This window comes from Schistocerca cancellata, unplaced genomic scaffold (assembly GCF_023864275.1).
Source record: "Schistocerca cancellata isolate TAMUIC-IGC-003103 unplaced genomic scaffold, iqSchCanc2.1 HiC_scaffold_718, whole genome shotgun sequence".
Classification (NCBI taxonomy): domain Eukaryota; kingdom Metazoa; phylum Arthropoda; class Insecta; order Orthoptera; family Acrididae; genus Schistocerca; species Schistocerca cancellata.
The window spans coordinates 19,312,672-19,329,504 of record NW_026046729.1 but is presented as its reverse complement, the minus strand read 5'-3'; positions in this window follow the sequence as shown (position 1 = coordinate 19,329,504).

The window sequence follows — 16,833 nt, the reverse complement described above, 5'->3', positions numbered from 1 at the left end:
GTCCAGCACGAACGCTGGTCCAACTGAGGCGCCAGGTGGGAATGGCATGGCAAGCATCTCTACGATCGTCTCCATGGGAGAATAGCAGCCTGCATTGCTGCGAAAGGTGGATATACACTGTACTAGTGCCGACATTGTGCATGCTCTGTTGCCTGTGTCTATGTGCCTGTGGTTCTGTCAGTGTGATCATGTGATGTATCTGACCCCAGGAATGTGTCAATAAAGTTTCCCCTTCCTGGGACAATGAATTCACGGTGTTCTTATTTCAATTTCCAGGAGTGTAGAAATGTGCTGCCGACAATCTTCTAGTATCTGACACGCGAGTGGTTACGCGGACTTTTCAGATAACTAATAATGTCTCCCCGTGGCTTATGCTGCACTTGCAGCACCGACCTCGGAAGCGAACCATAAAACGCTCGGGTGCACAATAAAAATTAGCATGTTCGCCTGCCCTAGCAGATAACTTCGCAGCAGATCGAGACACGTGATCACTGTCCTTATTTAACAGGGTTGTGAAATTACCCAGCCATATATGCATGTACTGCTTTACTAACAATGAGAAGTATACACTGCACTGTTATCGTAACATACAAACGTGGATTATTTTCTGTTGTACTAAAGGTATTTATTAATTAGTAGGACGACTAAATTATTAATGAGCCACTGACAGCCGTTTCCCAGACCATTCCCGAAGAATTTATTCTATTAATGCCTGTAGTTTGTATAATGACAACAAACAAATTTCTACATTAACTGTAGAGCATATTCAGATATCAGTAGTCATCTTTGAACAAGTAGTTGTAATGTGTGTTAGTTTTTTAATACTCAGTCTACAGCTTTTGATTCGCGTGAGATCTATCATATAATCTAATACAATGAGGCTCCCTATGAAAAACAATGGAAAACACTGAAAAAATTAGGGAACGTAAAAAAATACAATGAATACAACTCGGGAGTGTTGTGACAACATAAAATGAACTCTGGGTATAGCATTTGGATTAATAAGAGGGATACGGAAGATGAAACGTACAAGATTGGGTTTTGTGAATATCAACCAAGTGTGGACCACATTTTGTAATTCCAGCAGATTCGCGGACAGAAGTACTACTGCAGGCACATGGTCATATGTTATCAGGCCATTGGGGTAAGAGAACGAGAGATAGAAGATTAGCAGAAAGCTTCTGGTGGAGAACAAGACGTGCTGATGTTCAACAGTAGGCCGAGAACTGTATTCCGCGTGTACAACGTGCTGATCTACGCTATCAAGACGGTCTGAGTCTAAATATCCATCTCAAAAGACAGGAGTTGATATTTTGGGGCATTTTCACAGTAGTCAATTGGGTAACAAGTATGTTTTAACAATTATAGATCACTTCTCAAGATATCTGCTAAGTGTTGCAATATCAGACCAGATCCGTCGCTAGTCCATGATAAAGATATTTTTTATTTATTCTTGTTACTAATAAATCCAGTATAGCACTTATCATCACTTGTATTTCCTACATGACGTATTTACCAGACGTTCTGAACAGATAATCTAGTTTAGTGCATGCTCAAGAGCAAAATCCATGCGTTGTTGTTGTTGTTGTCTTTTCGAAGGCATCTGATTATCATTATGACCTCCCAACTTAAAATTATACGAGACTAAATTAAAGTTTACCATCTAGAGAAAATATAAGAAATAATGAAGTGTAACGCACAAAAACTTAAAGAGACGTGCATAACTACGAAATAGAATTTTTCAGATGCCTTCCAGTTCGAAAGGAGCAACGGCCTTGCCGCATTGGATACAAAGGTTCCCGTCAGATCACCGAAGTTAAGCGCTGTCAGACGTGGCCGGCTCTTGGATGGGTGACCATCCGGGCCGCCATGCGCTGTTGCCATTTTTCGGGGTGCACTCAGCGTCGTGATGACCATTGAGGAGCTACTCGACTGAATAGTAGCGACTCCGGTCACAGAAAACCATCATAACGACCGGGAGAGCGGTGTGCTGACCACACGCCCCTCCTATCCACCTCATCAGTGAGGATGACACGGCGGTCGGATGGTCCCGATTGGCTACTTGTGTCCTGAATATGGAGTGCTTTTTCAGTTCGAAGCTTTCACTGATGGAAACTAGATTTATGACAGACTAAAACTCTCAGTCGCGTTTCCAATGTCTGATACGATGAAGGAATTCTAACTACGAGTTGCATCAGATGAAGCATACAGCAAGTTACGAACAAAATTATTGACCATCTCTCACGCATTTTATCTATTAACGAAATGTCACGGTTCTGGGATGGTCAGTGTTAGTTTATTCACCGCTCAGCATCAGCATGTTGAGAATATCAGTTTTTCGACGACTTTTTCGAGACCTATTTCAAAGTTTATGGAGCTGAAGCAATTGTGTACCACAACAAACTGCTGCTTTCCGAAGCAGGTTTGTCTTACACTCATTTGCGTAGCCTTAGTCAGTGAGCGTGCAGCTCCACAATTACGTTACAGAATGTGATGTTGTGAAATCTAGTAAGTCCCTTACAATGGATAAAATATTCAGATCAGCTCTTGGATACAAGAAATTTCTAACGAAATTTCGGTAACACTATTAGCATTGTTTTTCCCTGTTGTTGTGTTGGACGGTCCTACTTACAGTAATTATCAGCATATAATATCTGCTCTAAAGGAGGTATCTGAATGGGGTACGGACTAATAGCATGCACCAGTTACGTCATTTCATCTTTGTGTCAAGAATTGTTGTGGAGTGATATAGAATGATAGGCTGTTATTTAACTTCTAATATCATTGTGTATTTCTGCTATCAGCTCCAGAATTCAGGTATATTAAGTTATTGATATAATAAGAGGGTTATCGTACGTACATCTCGATACGAATGTGCTATTGAAACGCTTACGGTCAGACCATTGTGTATGAACTAGCATCTAGCTTGAAGGAGAGATCGATAACAGCTCAGTAATGCAAGACACGGGGAATTTTAAACTACCTATTATTGTTGGTGAGTGCTTCATTATGAATGTTGTATACGATTGCCACGGATATAATACTGCTAAACTCAGTATTGTAAGAGCGTTCTTATACGTACATTGTTGACTCAATATGAGGAGTCACTCCAATCGACAACAAAAATCTATTTGCTACCGGTAGTCACTTATCAGTTTACTGAGGTAATACATGTTCATTTAACTAAACTGTGAGTTCTTTGCGAAAATTCTCGCCACTACGAAACTTTAAACAGAGTTAGTCAGATAGAGCTGACTCAAATTCGGGTCAGCATTTATACAAAGAGGCAACGTTTCAGAGCATAAAAATTTGGCCAGGTGAGATTAAATTCGCGCGCTGACCGTTCCATAGAAACGTCCATGTGCAGAGGTAGTTCATCCAATCTGAAAATCAAGAATCTCGACCGTTTTTGCCTGTTAACGGAATTGACACTGGCAAGATATCGCTCCCAGACGTTCCAGGATCTTCGCGCATGTTTTAGTTCCAGTAATATAAATCTGACACAAAGTCATGAAGGAGGCTTGCGACCATTATCGTAATAAACAGCAATCTCCATTCAGGCTGACTGGGTGGCAATGGTAGAATTCAAACATCAGGCAAGGAATGACTTTATAGCTTATGTGACGCGATTTGGAATTTGTACATCACATTCCCAGGAGCGATTACTACACGCAGATATGGCATTGCAGGGTGTGTATGAGACAAACATTCGTAGACTATGAGCAATAACGTCATTCTTTACCCAATGCTTGACTCTAACAACTGCGCTGCTATCAGCCCCAGTGCAAAGATACTATTGTTTTAATTTGAAGTTGGTGACGGACAACACTTGACAACAAAACAAATTTTCTCGAGTAACAGAAATACAGATTAACGATTTTCGGACTTTTTTATCTTACTTGCACCGTGAAACATTATTTGTTAGTAAATTTATGAGCCTAGGTGAATGGGTGGTACCGTATAGGTTTTAAAGACAGTTTCAAAGTATCAAAGCAGGTGACATAAATAGCCATACTTTTTGACTCCGAGGAGCGTAGAGGACGATTCGGGAGAGCCGCACAGCCGACTAGGCAAGGTCCTAGCAGAGGTAGTTTGCCATTGCCTTCCTCCGACCATTATGAAGAAGAATGGTGATGATGAAGGTGACACAACAACACCCAGTCATCTCCAGGCATGGAAAATACCTTACCGCCCCGGGAATCGAACCCGAGACTTACTATGTGACATAAATTTCACCTTGACACCTCTCACCGTTCGTGACAAAAGTGGATTTTACAAGGAGAAACACACAATAAGATTACAAATAGTTAAAAACTTACAATATTTGGACTCTCTCCATTGTTTGTAGTATTAAACCTTGCTTCTTGACAAATTTCATGAGTAAAAGGGAAAGTACCGTATAAGTTTTGATGAGAGATTACGATTACCAAAATATGCGACCTAAATAGCCGTATATTTTCCTTGCATTTACTAAGAAGCTTAAATGTATTACACCACCAAGGGCTAATAGACCCTAATATGTGACACTTCAACTTCGTACATCAACCTACTCCTGAGAGACAACGGTCGTAACAGTGGACGAACAGACACAGAGTCAGATAAGAAATGACAAAACGATTTTCCTATGATATAATTACAAATTTTCACTTTTCGGACTTTTTCCTTGATCTTTACTGTGAAACCTTTCTTTTTGCTATATTTCATGATTCTAGACCAAAGAGAAGTACCCTGTAGGATCTTGTGAGTGAGTTTGAAAGTACTAAAATACGCGACGTAAATGGTCTATCTTCTGTCTGCATTGGCTTTCAAGATCCAATGTTCGACGCCACCAGGGCGCCATACTCCTCAGTATTTGACATAAATTTCAACCAGATAAATCTACCCAGTCCCGAGAAAAAGGGTTTTTAAGAGCCAGACAGACAGAAAGGCAGACAGACGGACCACAAAGTGATCGTATACGGGTTACGTTTCTACGTTTGACGTATCGAACCCTACAAATGGAGCGATGGTCTCTTAGGAACTCACAGGTTAAAGTAAACGATAGGGGCAGGCTTCCACTCTCTTATTTATTTCATTCGTTTCTATCTTATTAAACTCCTCTGTTACCATTTCGAATCCAACAGAACCGCTGAAATATTTCCACAAATAGTGCAATGATTCATGTCTTAATAGTCTTCTGCGATCCTGTTGTCGTTTAGAGTTAGTACGGTCAATTACGCTGTCGTTATCACCCATACATTAATCATTACAAATTCATTATCGGACACACCTTCAAAATTTAAATGATACACGAACTCAAAACTATCCTAAAAATGCGAAAACCTTACATCATTATTATCTAAAAGTATATTCTAAGTCGTATAGAGATCGCATTCCGCATACGTGACGTTGAAATAAGAACTATCTACACTAGACACGCGAATGCTCTAAACATTTGTCCATAATGTACTTGCACTTTTTGAAACCACAAATCAAAAACAATTTTCTTTGTGCAGTAACTAGCACTATAAATACGCCGTGGAGTAGAAAGTTAGTGACACTACTACTTTTTCTTTGGGATACTGGGAAGGAGACTGTTCATATGCGGACGAGGCCAAGCACTCCAACTTCCGTTCTGCTGTAAAGACGCTTAGCGCTATAACAACACCTGTTTTGCCGATGACCATGCCGTTCCGTAAAAGTGTCATGTCGTAACACGTCTAGATGTCGTAACCCTTCTAGGTCACTAAGCTTTCGCTCCACAACAGCTCTGAGACTTTCTTTTTTATGAATACATTAACCTCGGTTCCCTAAGCACGCCGCGGTGCCCATGATATTGAGGAAAGTGAACTGCTAGCCATGAATTGCAGGTACAACGTTGAAACTAGGGAGTGGCGGTTCTTAACAAAAATAAGAGAGTCAGACGAATTCGTCCTTTCAGTAACGTTTGTAGTTCTCTAATGTACATTTCGAACTCACAGCTTCATCATCTGAGTTTCAATTGAAATTAAAGAACGTCTATAGTTTGCCAGCACGCGAAAAAGCGTATGTGTGGAAGTTACAGTACGTACACCATTGAAGTCTGTGAGTTCGTCACTGAGCATGTGTAGAATCAGTAGAGAAAACCTCCAAACTTTTGTTAAAGTTTGCGGTATACCTCTGAATTTTTTGACTGCTGTTGGTTGACACCACAGTGCGGTAACTTATACATGTTGCTAACGCTGTCTTCAGAGGTGGAACATCAGTTTCAACGAAATGAGATGCAAAACAAATTAATCTTTAAACACCTTTCTTATTTTATTCAAAACAAAATCCTCTTACCACCTACCTTGTATCCTCTAAATAGTTGTACTTCGATGTATAAAAAAGCTACAAACATCTGATTACATTATTTATATGTTAATGAGTTTAATATGTGGCAGTAACCACTTGTGATTGAATAGAGTGTAGTTTTTAATGGATCTTACTGCTTATGACATAAATTCTCCTGAAGTAATTGTCATGCAGTGATCTAGTTCGGGAAACCCATTCAATGGTATTTATTGATACTGTCTGAAATTGTGTTGGGATAAAAGATAGCGATAAAGAAGAAATAAATTAAAATATTTCTAATGCTGAAGTTTTACAGCATGGGCAGCGACAGTGTCGCAAGTGATAACTTTATTATTTTCTTTCTCTTTTTTGTGACTGTTATCAATCAGAAAATGTTTCTAAAATGTTTGCATAAAGTTTCTTGGAAGCCACTAATTTCCCTCATTCTCAAATACTAGATGAATATGGTCTGTGTAATTTTCATGTCGTAAGCTATACTCCTCAAGACATATCCGAGTAAACAGTTTCCTATCCTAATACTTGTCTTCTTGTGTTAAGGATGCAGGGTACTTTTCCAGCTCAATATTATGTAATCTTTCTTTCAGGCGTTGTTTACAATGTATACATTTACCGATTCTTTTAATGTCATGTAAAGGAGCACACATTATACACAAATGAGAAGTAATTTGAATATCTTTGAACCTGTTTAGGGTTATTAAAAAAACTACAAACAAATGGATGAAATATTTTTTTCAAAATGCTTCCTCAAATTGAGGTACCACATAATCCTATGTTATACATTTGAAGGAGACCATATTCTTCCCAAGTTTTTATGACATGATGGCTGAGGTACTAGACCTATTTAATTCCACCTGTTATTTATATTTCAAGGATAAAAATAATAAGTTTTTGCATTTTATTTTTAATTACTTTTTTCTTATTAAAAATGTTAATTTTTCTATAATTTAGTTGATTCTGCAATAAAGCTTAGGTCTACTACATAAGTATGGACTATTGCAAGTTACAGAAAAAAATTAGAGCAATACTTTATAAACTTTAGGAAATATTTGTACCAGCATTCTGAAAAATACAACTTATGGGAAGTTGCGAATGAACATATATGAGTCCAATTGAAGTGTGCCTCGGAACATTCCTGAAGCATAGTCTTAATCCTGCAGCATTTTTTCATCTACAAGCTTCCTCTTGGCATTCCTTTTAGCCCTTCTTGCTTCTTTGCTAATTTCAAGAGTGAATCTTTCAGCTTCAAGCACCTGTTGCCAATCACACTCAAGCAATTCATCTTCCGTGTTAGAGTCCCATTTTATACCTAAATTTCTCAGGACTTCCAACCTTACTATCACTCCATCATTGAATTATATCACTGCCCCTAGTAAACAAACTTTTAATGTATTTAATGAATTTAGCACTACCCCCCCCCCCCCCCCATGAACCATGGACCTTGCCGTTGGTGGGGAGGCTTGCGTTCCTCAGCGATACACATAGCCGTACCGAAGGTGCAACCACAATGGAGGGGTATCTTTTGAGAGGCCAGACAAACGTGTGGTTCCTGAAGAGGGGCAGCGGCCTTTTCAGTAGTTGCAAGGGCAACAGTCTGGATGATTGACTGATCTGGCCTTGTAACAATAACCAAAACGGCCTTGCTGTGCTGGTACTGCGAACGGCTGAAAGCAAGGGAAACTACAGCTGTAATTTTTCCCGAGGGCATGCAGCTTTACTGTATGATTAAATGATGATGGCGTCCTCTTGGGTAAAATATTCTGGAGGTAAAATAGTACCCCATTCGGATCTCCGGGCGGGGACTACTCAAGAGGACGTCGTTATCAGGAGAAAGAAAACTGGCGTTCTACGGATCGGAGCGTGGAATGTCAGATCCCTTAATCGGGCAGGTAGGTTAGAAAATTTAAAAAGGGAAATTGATAGGTTAAAGTTAGATATAGTGGGAATTAGTGAAGTTCGGTGGCAGGAGGAACAACACTTCTGGTCAGGTGACTACAGGGTTATAAACACAAAGTCAAATAGCGGTAATTCAGGAGTAGGTTTAATAATGAATAGGAAAATAGGAATGCGGGTAAGCTACTACAAACAGCATAGTGAACGCATTATTGTGGCCAAGATAGATACGAAGCCCACACCTACTACAGTAGTACAAGTTTATATGCCAACTAGCTCTGCAGATGACGAAGAAATTGAAGAAATGTATGATGAAATAAAAGAAATTATTCAGATAGTGAAGGGGTCGAAAATTTAATTAGTCATGGTTGACTGGAATTCGAGTGTAGGAACAGGGAAAGAAGGAAACGTGGTGGGTAAATATGGATTGGGGCTAAGAAATGAAAGAGGAAGCCGCCTCGTAGAATTTTGCACAGAGCACAACTTGATCATAGCTAACACTTGTTTTAAGAATCATGATAGAAGGTTGTATACATGGGAGAACCCTGGAGACACTAAAAGGTATCAGATAGATTATATAATGGCAGGACGGAGATTTAGGAACCAGGTTTTAAATTGTAAGACATTTCCAGGGACAGATGTGGACTCTGACCACAATCTATTGGGTATGACCTGTAGATTAAAACTGAAGAAACTGCAAAAAGGTGGGAATTTAAGGAGATGGGATCTGGGTAAACAGAATGAAGCAGAGGTTGTACAGAATTCCCGGGAGAGCATAAGGTAACAATTGACAGAAATGGGGGAAAGAAATACAGTAGAAGAAGAATGGGTACCTTTGATGGATGAAGTAGTGAAGGCAGCAGAGGATCAAGTAGGTAAAAAGACGAGGGCTAGTAGAAATCCTTGGGTAACAGAAGAAATACTGAATTTAATTGATGAAAGGAGAAAATATAAAAATGCAGTAAATGAAGCAGGCAAAAAGGAATACAAACGTCTCAAAAATGAGATCGACAGGAAGTGCAAAATGGCTAAGCAGGGATGGCTAGAGGACAAATGTAAGGTTGTAGATGCTTATCTCACTAGGGGTAAGATAGATACTGTCTACAGGAAAATTAAAGAGACCTTTGGAGATAACAGAACCACTTGTATGAACATCAAGAGTTCAGATGGAAACCCAGTTCTAAGCAAACAAGGGAAAGCAGAAAGGTGGCAGGAGTATATTGAGGGTCTATACAAGGGCGATGCACTTGAGGACAATATTATGGAAATGGAAGAGAATGTAGAGGAAGATGAAATGGGAGATACGATACTGCGTGAAGAGTTTGACCGTGCAATGAAAGACCTGAGGCGGAACAAGGCCCCCGGAGTAGACAACATTCCATTGGAACTACTGACGGCCTTGGGAGAGCCAGTCCTGACAAAACTCTACCATCTGGTGAGCAAGATGTAAGAAACACGCGAAATACCCTCAGACTCCAAGAAGAATATAATAATTCCAATCCCAAAGAAATCAGGTGTTGACAGATGTGAAAATTACCGAACAATCAGTTTAATAAGCCACGGCTGCAAAATACTAACTCGAAATCATTACAGACGAATGGAAAAACTAGTAGAACCGACCTCGGGGAAGATCAGCATGGATTCCGTAGAAATACTGGAACACGTGACGCAACATTGACCTTACGACTTATCTTAGAAGAAAGATTAAGGAAAGGCAAACCTACTTTCCTAGCATTTGTAGACTTTGAGAAAGCTTTTGACAATGTTGACTGGAATACTCTCTTTCAAATTGTAAAGGTGGCAGGGGTAAAATACAGGGAGCGAAAGGCTATTTACAATTTGTGCAGAAACCAGATGGCAGTTATAAGAGCCGAGGGACATGAAAGGGAAGCCGTGGTTGGGAAGGGAGTAAGACAGGGTTTTAGCCTCTCCCCGATGTTATTCAATCTGTATATTGAGCAAGTAGTAAAGGAAACAAAAGAAAAATTCGGAGTAGGTATTAAAATCCATGGAGAGGAAATAAAAACTCTGAGGTAAATGTAATGACATTGTAATCCTGTCAGAGACAGCAAAGGACTTGGAAGAGCAGTTGAACGGAATGGATGGTGTCTTGAAGGGAGGATATCAGATGAACATTAACAAAAACAAAACGAGGATAATGGAATGTAGTCGAATTAAGTCGGCTGATGTTGAGGGTATTAGATTAGGAAATGAGACACTTAAAGTAGTAAAGGAGTTCTGCTATTTGGGGAGCAAAATAACTGATGATGGTCGAAGTAGAGAGGATACAAAATGTAGACTGGAAATGGCAAGGAAAGCGTTTCTGAAGAAGAGAAATTTGTTAACAATGAGTATACATTTAAGTGTCAGGAAGTCATTTCTGAAAGTATTTGTATGGAGTGTAGCCATGTATGGAATTGAAACATGGACGGTAAATAGTTTGGACAAGAAGAGATTAGAAGCTTTCGAAATGTGGTGCTACAGAAGAATGCTGTAGATTAGATGGGTAGATCACATAACTAATGAGAAAGTATTGAATAGGATTGGGGAGAAGAGAAGTTTGTGGCACAACTTGACCAGAAGAAGGGATCGGTTGGTAGGACATGTTCTGAGGCATAAAGGGATCACCAGTTTAGTATTGGAGGGCAGCGTGGAGGGTAAAAATCGTAGGGGGAGACCAAGAGATGATTACACTAAGCAGATTCAGAAGGATGTAGGTAGCAGTAGGTACTTGGAGATGAAGATGCTTGCACAGGATAGAGTAGCATGGAGAGCTGCATCAAACCAGTCTCAGGACTGAAGACCACAACAACAGAAACAGTCCTACAAAAAACAATGTCATAAATGTACAAAACAACTTCGGATGTCTGATTACTTTGCAAATGTTTTTTTCTGTTCGTGGACTGGATGTTGCGTTGTGCTGTTCATCATTTCACCCTCATCACCGGCAGTCAAATCGCCCAATGGGACGTCGACTGAAATAAGACTTGCACTCGGCGGCTGAAGTTCCCCGGATGGGGTCTCCCGGCCAACAATGCCACACGATCATTTCATTATTCCATTGGAAGAGCAAAGTGTAAATGGTTTGCTCTTCGTTTTAAGAACAGCTAGATAATCACTGTTCTCAATGTCTATGACATCATATCTTCTAAACTATGTGTCGCAGAAAGATACAATTTTGCAGGTACATTTACTGGTATATGTAGATGCTGTCTGAAGACTGTGTTACGAATGCAGTTAGCAGTAGAGAAGTAACAAGTTAAGACGTCATGTCTGGTACCGAAGCTTTAGCGCATGAACCGTGAAAATGTAGTAAGCGATAAAACTTTTCCCATTCATTTGTTGTCCCATGAAGACATTTACTAAGCAAAATACGGTCACTCAGGTCTCTAAAAACTGTTTTTATTTAATTCATAACAGGTTCCGAAAGAGAATGCTTATGATGGTACATTTGACCACGTTCTTTTGCTTTTTGGCTACCACACCAAAAATCTGTTTCTTTAGGGCAAAGTTCGTGAACAAGGTGGTCATTTGTGGACAATTTATGAAAGTATGTGGCCCATATAGCTTTTCTGATTGATGTAAGATCAGTCAGAGGTACAGTTCGTCTAATGGCCAGTGAATAAAACTCTGAAGAAGGTCTATTTCAGTTTCTGTCAATCTGCCTCGGCCAGACAGATATTTTCCATCAGATAGCAACTTTCCTTTAATTTCTCTACGTAGCTTCCTCAATCTTGCATCTTCCGTCTTTGGCACATGTACCGAACTCTCCAGTTTTGTTACCAATGTATCACCATAAACGTTGACGTCATTAGTTTTATAGAGAGCCGTAGAGTCCCTATCGCCTAGGTACTTCGTATATTTAACGTTATAAACGGGCGTCAACCTATGAAATATTTTTATAGGTGCATCCATCTGCGCACCTCCACTGTAACCATCATAATTCTTATAAGGCTACAGTTCAGTATGTCCCTCAGTGTTACCGTGATGGGTGTGAAAGTACTTAGGTAAGCACTCAGTGTCAACAAGTTTTCCGTTCTCCAGAGAAGTAGCACTTACAATACCATTCAAGGAACGATGTCCTCGACTTTGCCATGTCCCATTAAGTGCAACAGCAATATCCCTGTTTCCACTAATATTTGCAGTTTCTCATACTGCACTTTTCATAGATGCTTTAGACACAATCGCCAAGGCACCTAAAAGTATTTTTGTGTACTTGCTGAACCTACTGGAAGGATGAGGAAGGTCAATCAAACCACAAAACGTTTGAGCAGACTTATCTCCTTTTCCTATTGCATGCATTGCATGCACAAACTTCAAATTCGCATAATATGAATTATGCACAATGTTCGTAGTCATTTTCGAGGTAGATTTGTTGCAGGATCTACACAGAACAAGTTATTTTGACGCTGAACCCTTCTTGCTACTACGTTGTTCAGTTATTTCCAGACAGCTTACACCATTACATTGTTCAGATTTCGCCACTTCCTTTACCAAAGAAGATAAGATTCCCATATCAACAACCACAGATCCACTACAAACAGCGTCATTGTTAACACAAAAATTTGAATCACCAGGATTCATGACATATGGGAGTATCTTACCTGAAGAACTGGTGCATAGGTTACATTCAACAGTGTGGCTTGCTTTGTTTGTGAACTAGTTACCACGGAATTTCCTTATATTGAATTTCTTGATGCGTGGCATAGTTCGTATTTATTGCACACTAAATGATATATACTTCCACAAATATATGTAGCACTTAGGCAACAAACATTCAGTAACACGTGAACAAACGTGTATATATGTAATTTTTAATTTGAAACCCGATAAATTATATATCAATGTAATCAGGAAAGACTATAGAATTTAATAAAGTCATTAAAACTTTTTCCATGTTTCCACCATTTGTAAGTAAGTATCCTGTATCCTTAAACATTCAACGTAAGGTTACTACATCTTTTAGTGATAGTTAGACAATAATTTCAAGAGAGATGGGGAATTAAATTGTTTTGCCCGCTGAAGCTGTCAGATAGGCAATTTTAAATTGGACTCTGTGGCCATTGTAGACTTTTAATCATATAAATAATATTGCTTATTCCTGTCAGTGGTGGAAACTGAATTGGGGCATTAGTAGTAACGGTTACGAAACATAAATGGAATGTTAAAAACTAATATGGCTTTCATGCAGTAGTAAACACGAGTATTGAATCTGCAATCTGTAATATCCGTTAAGAAAAATACGCAATCTGCGTTTATCATTATAACAAATTAACAAAGTTTGTTAACAGTGAATTTCAGGTGTCCCATTATTGAGTAGCGTAGAATATGGTGGATAGAGACTGGCAGCAAAGAGCAAAATATGGGAAGAGGAACACAGACAGAGTGAAATGCAAAAGGTTGTGAGCTACTGTGTGACAGCGAGTCTTACAATGTCTGTATGTCTGTCAGTTATAGTGTGAAACTATAGCATTACTGCCGACGAGCCCAGAGTTTGTGTATTTCACTCTGAATTTCTTGAACAAACACAAGCTGTGATTTTTTCTCTAACACTACATGTTATTTATGACATTGTTACTTCTGAATACTAAGCTCCTACATTAAATGTAGCATTCCTTATAACATTCTAATCGTACTACATGTAATTTAAAGCAACAGTAACCCGTAATCCCCCATTCGGGAATCAATAAAGTTTCGAACACTATGTACAAAACAACTTCGGATGTCTGATTACTTTGCAAATGTTTTTTTCTGTTCGTGGACTGGATGTTGCGTTGTGCTGTTCATCATTTCACCCTCATCACCGGCAGTCAAATCGCCCAATGGGACGTCGACTGAAATAAGACTTGCACTCGGCGGCTGAAGTTCCCCGGATGGGGTCTCCCGGCCAACAATGCCACACGATCATTTCATTATTCCATTGGAAGAGCAAAGTGTAAATGGTTTGCTCTTCGTTTTAAGAACAGCTAGATAATCACTGTTCTCAATGTCTATGACATCATATCTTCTAAACTATGTGTCGCAGAAAGATACAATTTTGCAGGTACATTTACTGGTATATGTAGATGCTGTCTGAAGACTGTGTTACGAATGCAGTTAGCAGTAGAGAAGTAACAAGTTAAGACGTCATGTCTGGTACCGAAGCTTTAGCGCATGAACCGTGAAAATGTAGTAAGCGATAAAACTTTTCCCATTCATCAGTTTTTGAGGAATGTCACGGAGAAAAAGTTTCGAAAACTTATGAATTGTAGACAGCCGCTAAGAGCTCTCATTCTGAAGTCGCTTGGTTTCCTCATATCGAACAAACGTAGCTTAATCTCACCTACGTTAAATTTATCATTTCCGAAAAAAAGTTTAATTGTTACTTAGCATGTTAAGAAGTGGTGGCACTTCGACGCTCAGATGTCTCTGAACTACCGCGAATTAGCGCGTGCAATGCTTGAATTTCCACTCCCTCGCAGTGTGCTGAATGGCTAACTTCAGTGCTAAGTAACTCGGAAATAACGAATTTCATCGAGTTCCTTTCTCAAAATATCTCAGCAGAACCTTCCCTGTATCACTATTACATGCAAGCCGCCTCATACTTGTATCCATATGTGTGTGGAGTCTAAAGTCAAGTACTGCTGTAGGGATTTTGATGTCGTTTTCACTAATACACACATTGGTTAAAGAGGAAGGCATTTGTGTATAATTTATAAATATTTCATAGAAATAGTCTGAGTTACGATTAATTTAAGTTGATGTGAGAAAACAAAGCCACCGCAACCTACCAAACAGCCGCAATAATTCGGGTTAAAGAATGAATAACAAGCAAACTCCCAATCCAGAACCAATAAAAAATCGAACCTGGAAGCATGAAATAAATTCGAACTACTAATTTTTTTACAAAATAGTTAATATGCTAAACATTTGACGTTAAGCTAACAGTACATGGCGTGCCACACACATCTATTGTGAAGGTGACCCACTCTAAACAGAAATAGTATAGAGTCGAGCCTCGTCGTTGTCCCTTTAATTTTTCATTCTATCTTTTACTCTAGCATTCATATCTCAATGAAGTGAATACTCGCCAAAAACGTGACTTGGATTGCATGTTACGCTGTAGCTCCCCTATCCCCGGTTGGATAACTATTTACGGACATGCAAGTCGCCTAAATGACGCCTAGTCAATTCGTATGAGGGCCATTGCACAGACAAAAAAATATGTGAGTCGAAAACTCTTGGTTTTCAGTTACTTATGCACAGAGTAAAACTTAGCCTGGGCTATAACTCTACATCGTTTGTATGAAGTTTATACGAAAATTTTGCTGCAGCGTCAGAACACGACTCAGGTTTTCAACTTCTGCTTTCCTCTACCCAAATACAAATGCGAACACGAGGCTGTACATGGTGGAGCGAAAGGTATTATTTGTTTGCTCTCTTTCAAATTATACAGCAGACTGGTAAACGAATCTTCACCGACGAGAAGGAGATTTAAGTATTTTAAAGATCATAAATATACGGGCACGATCTTCATGAATGCAACGGCTCCCGTACGATAGATTGTAAGCGGCGCTTGAGGAGGGGGGGGGGGGGAGGGGGGAGGTTAGACCTCGATATATGGAGTATTTTTAATATTCTGGAAGATGAATGGAGGTGGGCACAAAGGAGATGCAGTTCCGACCATGTTGAAAACCTACGTAACACCCGCATATTCTTGAAAGAAGCGCATATCACTACCATTTTTTTCTTTCGCTGAGAACTAGGTAGGAAGGGATTTGCAACCCCCTTGCCACTTGGAATGGGCGCCCTTGCTTGAATGAGCTACAGAAATTTCTTGTGGATGAATAAAAATGATTTTCAAATCCTTCTACAAATGATTGAAGGACTAATTTCCCAATGTGACGACAATTTCAGACTGCTAATTTCTGCTTCCCTCAGAATGAAAGTCGCATTTCGCACTCTTAATTTACTGTAATATATTCGAACAACTTGCAGTCAGTCATTGAACTTCGAAGTATCGTGTAAATATGACCAGTAACGAAAAAATAACATCAGGCGGCGACGTGAGACTTACAATCTCATGTGGTTTGATGAATGGAAGTTGTCTTCCTCAAAACGTTTCAGAACAAGTGAATAGCAAAGAACCATGTGAGTCCAAAATATGTGGCGTCTTTTTGATTATGCTACAACTAAAATATTTTCCGAAAAAGAACTTCAGCAATTTTGCTTCGTTTACAGACAATACGTTGTTTCAGTAGATCATCAACTGACTCAACTTTTAGTTTTCTGTTGCCTTGAATCCAACCTAGTTGTGGACATGATTCATTGCGTGTTACGCCGAATAAGTCTGCCAAAAAGAACGCACGTAAAGAACAGCTACAATGAGAATCAACATTCCGTCATAGTGTTGCTAAGCTCCTTTTCTCATTTTCGCCACCTCAGTTAGCCTCCAATACGTCTCAAACCATCTATACAGACATATAAAAAAGCTTCGCGTACTCTCTTTACGTTGGACGTAAACATACTACATAAATCTCGATGTGCTCCCATCATTGCCATGAGACGTCACTGCGAACGTCGATTCAATATGGAACACACAGTATTCCTGTCGCAAGAAAAATTACCTGGCTTGTACTGCTTAAATCATGT